A 6,000-nucleotide genomic window follows, 5' to 3' on the forward strand; every position below is an offset into this window, starting at 1 on the left:
GTTCAATGTCTCGAAAGAAAGACAGCCAAGAGAAGGGAGATCTTCGACCTATCTAGTCTCAACAAACACATCAGATGTCACGCATTCGACAGGGTGACCATTACGAATGTTTGCCGCTTTTTACCCAAAGGGGCTTGAACCCATACTATAGATCTAAAAGAAGACACTCCTTTTTGGTCATACCTAGGGTTTTGGCTTGCGAGTTCTCACAGATGCAAAGTAATACCATTCAACCTCAGTATAGCTCCAAGGGTGTTCACAAAATAGCAAAGTCAGTTATTAAACTACTGTACAGTACTGTGGTTGCATGGAATTTATGTTTTTACTTATTTGGACGACTGATAAGTCTGGGCAGAAACTAGAGATTTATACCACATGTACTGTACTAATCAAGACTAGTTTCTGAGGATATTCAGGTGATTATGTCTTTCCTGATACATGTCAAAATCCACCCTAGACCTTCCAAGGCTCTTAGAAAAGAAACTTATGTATGGTAAATATTTTTCTTGAAGTCTCTTATCCTCCAAACTACAAAGGGAAAAGGTCTTATGCCTTCTCTAGTTCACTTCAGTTGTCAATCCAGTTCTAAAGACCAGGTTGAAAGACCTCAATTGGGTATGTAGCAGGACAGTTCGGAATGGCCTTTTGAGACAGACGGTCTCTGTTATCCTGTCACTTCCAAAGGATTCTCAGACAATGGACCTCATCAAATGCACTCTCCATGTAAGAACTGTTAATCCCTCCCCCAATATCCATAATTTTTCACACACGCATCTAACTCAGATTGGGGAGTTCATACAGAGGAGACCTATGCATTCAGAAAATGATCCCCTCAGTTTGCCACATTTTATATAAATTTGATGGAACAGAAAGCAGTACAGTGAACCCTCGTTTATCGCGGTAGATAGTTTCCAGACCCGACCGCGATAGGTGAAAATCCGTGAAGTAGTGACACCATATTTACGTATTTATTTAACATGTATATTCAGACTTTTAAAACCTTCCCTTGTACTTAGTACTGTTAACAAACTACCCTTTAATGTACAGAACACTTAATGCATGTACTACAGTACCCTAAACTAAAACAGGCACAAATATTAAAGGCGACTTTATATCATGCGTTTCCTAAACGCGCCAAAAAGCACGATGAAAAATGGCAACCAATGTTTTGTTTACGTTTATCTCTGATCATAATGAAGAAACAAACGCATTTACACATCTGTGTATAGGTTAGTTTTTGCATCGATTATATTGATTATTCAGTACAGTATGTTGATTTTGTTATTACCAATGTTTTACTTAATTTTTCTTAGGACTTCCAAATGAAATGTTTTTCTTTATGACGCCGCCTGAAACGACGGCGTCGTCATAAAGTACGCTCAGTAAACAAACGAAGGCATTTAACGCGCATGATGAAAGTGATAAATAATGATATTACAGTAAAAGCTTTTATAAAATATGTTGTTACAAATATTATTTACCGTATCTATATAAAATCATACATACGTAGCAAAGCAGGAAAACAATTTACGAGAGAGAGAGAGAGAGAGAGAGAGAGAGAGAGAGAGAGAGAGAGAGAGAGATTGTTTTACATCCGTAAATGTAAATTTTAAACAAAAAAAAATAGCCCCATTTCATATAAAATAGATTACAAATATTTTACTTTATCATATTACAGTAGTCTGTATAATACTGTAAAGTTCAGTACAGTATGTTGTTGTTATAGTCGTGGCGATGAAATTCTCACGAAACAAAAACACGCCATTTGATTACAACAGCTGATTCATTCTCTCTCTCTCTCTCTCTCTCTCTCTCTCTCTCTCTCTCTCTCTCTCTCTCTCTCTCTTCGTGTTATACAATACTTACATTTAGATGAAGAAACTAAAATTAGTTTTCTTAGTGTCAATTAAATACGAAACGAAAAAATTATGCCGAGTCTACATCCATTTCAATCATAGCTAAAAATACGGCATCCGATTTCATCAGCAAACCACTATTTTTTGGGAAACATCATTTTATTCTAGAAAATTGCTACTCTTTAGATAGTTAATTGCACATTAAGAAAGCGTGTACTTTTGTTTTTAAATTTCGGGTGTGTTTTAAAAATCGAGTATTGTTGACTTCTTTTTGTTTTACTTTTGGCTGTGATTAGATCAGCTGACATCTAGCTGCCACTCTTGAGAGTGTACGAATACACTAACAAAGTATCGTTTATACCATTTCTTAACTTATTCAAACCGTCTACTGTATACAGTTGATATTACATAAGCACCAATGTGTTATAACCTATCAAATTTTTTTGTTTATTACATTTAAACCCCCCTCTTTCTCTCTCTCTCTCTCTCCTCCTCTCTCTCTCTCTCTCTCTCTCTCTCTCTCTCTCTCTCTCTCTCACGGCATCAATGACCTTAGATGTCAGGATGCCTGAAAACTTTAAATCATTCATTCATTCATTCTCTCTCTCTCTCTCTCTCTCTCTCTCTCTCTCTCTCTCTCTCTCTCTCTCTCTCTCTCTCTCTCTCTCTCTACTTCTCTCTCTCTCTACTTCTCTCTCTCTCTCTCTCTCTCTCTCTCTCTCTCTCTCTCTCTCTCTCTCTACCACTCTCTCTCTCTCTCTGTGGGCTACTTTTCACTACCTCCCATTCCTTACCTCTCTCTATCTCTCTAACAAATGATATCTTTGTTGCTCCTCAAAGTTTCATTTATATTGAAAATCAATCATGATTCAATTTTCCTTACTTTCTCCAATCTCGCACCATCAGTCACATCGTGGTATTTTCGAAATTTCCAGAAAATCCGCGATATATGTATATACATGGGTTATGAAAAAAATCCGCGAAGTGGTGAATCCGCGATGGTCGAACCGCGAAGTAGCGAGGGCTCACTGTACTGTATTTCTGATGATGAAGCTCAGTCCAAGAAGGAACTCGCTATATCAAATTTTCATCAACAACCAGACAGCAGTCTGTTGTCTTTGGAGAAGAGGGTCTTGTTGAAGACCTTTAATTGGAATTATTTTTCCAATTATGACGTTTTGGGAGGGGAATTTATTCCTCACCACAATTCACCTATCAGGCTCTCTCAATGTGGTAGCACTTAACTTGTCCAGTCAAATTGACCTGAACACAGAGTGGATCTTAGATCAGAGCTCTTTCCAAGAGATTCTCCAGTTACCTTGGATGTTCAAGTGAGCCTGTTTGTGATAAAAGTGAACCACAAACTTCGACATCAAATAGCTCTGAATTTGGATGTTTAAACATCTGACTTAGCCGGAAGTTATATATATAGCTATACGTCCCTGACGTGGCAGAAATTTCAAAACTCTCGGCACTTGCAGATTGAGTAGTCAAGTGTACCACCTGTGTGCCCTCTAGTGAGGTACCTGGAACCATTCCATGATTTCTCAGATCTTCCCTGCCGCTCACGCTGGCAACATCGTTGGATTTTTCACTCTCTGTAACCTGTATAATTGCAGTCATCTTGGTGATGTACAATTTACTGTTGGCTTTCGCTAGTTTGGTTTTATTTTGACTGAGAGTAGTGGTTGGGTTATGATCGATATGTTCATAACTTGAAAGGGGTAGGATTAGGAGTTTTTTCCTCCTACTGTAAAAATAACGAACCTACTCTTAAAAACATGATGGTGGTAGGTGAACACTCCGCCAACAATATGACGTCACAATCATATGACTTAAACTACGTAGTTACTACGTAGTATGACTTGCATATTCATTTCTTTTTCTATGCAGAGAATGAAAAGTAAAATTCTACTTACAAACCAAAAGTATTTTAAAGGGAATATATTTTTAAGAATATATTTGTCCTATTAGTATACTTTCTTTAGATAATCATCGATCTATTTTCAGAGTTTAAATAAAACTAGCGTACAGTTAAAGTTACGCTACGTAGTTCTCAGACAATCGATACAGTCTCACAAATTACTTTGTATCTTTATTTATTTTTGGTTTCAATATTGGGATTTCTAATTTTAATCAAATAACCTATTGCATTCTCATTTAAGTCCTTGGCGGAAGAGTAATATATCTCGCAGCGGGCAGGTCTATTTATGGTCTTATGTGAAAGAGTATAAAAAGTGTAATTTTCAGTGCTAAATTAGTACAGTGAATTTAATCAGTCAGTGGAAAGTGCGTCTGCTCGACCCTGTCGTTATCCTAGCCTTAGACCTCTTCCAAGCTCCCCAACCCCTGGGAGAAGGAATGTCGATCGGCGAAAGGAAACGAGAGGCGTTAGCGCTCGAGCAGACATCTCGAGCGTTCCTGTTGACGCTTCCCAGAACGCTCGCCCTCGCCGTAGGAAAGGCGAGGTAAAAGTGTTATCTTCGCCGTCGGTTGACTCAGCTCACAGGTAGGGCTGGCGTCTTACGTATTTCCCTTCCTTCTAGACAAGAAGAGAGTTGCTCGTCATGTCGCCGAGCGTTTAGATGCTTGACACCATAAGCTAGCGTCAAGAAGGATGCCGAGCGTCAAGGAATGGATTACATCACGCCAAGCGTTGAGTAGCTGGAAGTCATGACATGTAACACCAAGCATCAGAGCATTGGATGGCGCACGTCATTGTTCCGAGAGTCACGTGGCACCGAGCGTCAAGCAGTTGCATGGCATCTAGCGTCCAGCAGTTGGACTTGACATCAAGTGTCAAGCAGTTAGACGTGACGCTGAGCATCAAGCAGTTGCATGGCGTCAAGCGTCCAGCAGTTGGACTTGACGTTGGGTGTTAAGCTTAACGCCGAGCATCAAGCAGTTAGACGTGACGCCGAACGTCAAGCAGTTAGACATGACGTCGAGCATCAAGAATCGGACGTCGTGCTTACACCAGTCGAGCCGAACGTCGAGATCGCGAACGTCTTAGTTCCGATCGTAATGACCGCGAGCGTCTAGCGTTGGAACATAGCTACGCCAGGCGTTATAACTGAAAAGATACAGAGAAAAATATTAACTGGAAAGAAATTATTTTCACACTCCCAGGCCCGCCTGTACAGACTCTTGGTGTCTGATGGAGGGCGAGAAATAAACCCCTAAAAGTAAGTAAAAGTAAGTAATGATCTTGGACCCATTGAGGCCAGAATTACAGGACCTTAAGGAGTTGACTCCTAGGAAACAAGACGTCTCTACCTCGGTTAGAGACTTGTAGGAGGAAGGGATCGACGATCTCCTTTCCCCTATTTATCTTTTAGAGGAATTCTCGTAGGAGAAGATCTTAAGATCCTTCATCCTTCGGTTGACATATAGAAACTCAGGGTTTTTTCTGAAGAGTTTCCGAATTATTTTGTGCCTGCTGCTCCTCATTCCCCGCCTTCAGAGTTTATGCTATGGAAGGCGTCGAAGGAGTCTCTGTTTACAAAGATGGTGTTGTCCCGATCATCTAAAAAGAGCTTTGAGGATGAGGGGAGACTGGATGCAATCCAAGAATATCCAGGGTAATACTGTTTTTCCCTTTTCCCTTGACTAGATTGGCCTCCAGATCTATTGTTTGGTTCGAGACGGGAGAAGTTCTCAGCTTGGGAGTTCCACCTCTGCCCAAGGAGATTTTTCGAGTCTAGTAGACGCTCTGCGTCGGATGGCCTTAAGAAGGACCAAATACTCTGGTCAACGTCAGAGCTTGATCATCCTCTCAAAGGCGTCTTCAGAGCTTTCGAAGTATTCATTTTCCTTGACTGGACTCTGGGAGCCTTGGGGAAGAAGGTTTCTGCCTTGAGGGATGTGGACATTGATAGTCTCAGCCTCATTATGTCAAGCATGGATAAAGCCTTAAAGAATGGTTCCAATGAGTTAGCAGCCCTTTTTCTCAGGGGGGGTCTTTAAGAAAAGAGCCCAAATGTGTTCTTTTCTGTCCATTGGGGTTACACCCATTCAGAAGTCAGAATTGAGGTACGCACCCCCCTTTTTTTTTCTTCCTCTCTTCTTCCTCAAGAGTTGGTCAAAGAGGTCTCTTCCACTTTAGCCTTAAAGGTCACACAGGATTTGGTGTCTAAATCAGCAA

Source organism: Palaemon carinicauda, chromosome 14 (assembly GCF_036898095.1).
Source record: "Palaemon carinicauda isolate YSFRI2023 chromosome 14, ASM3689809v2, whole genome shotgun sequence".
In the NCBI taxonomy this organism is placed as follows: Eukaryota; Metazoa; Arthropoda; class Malacostraca; order Decapoda; family Palaemonidae; genus Palaemon; species Palaemon carinicauda.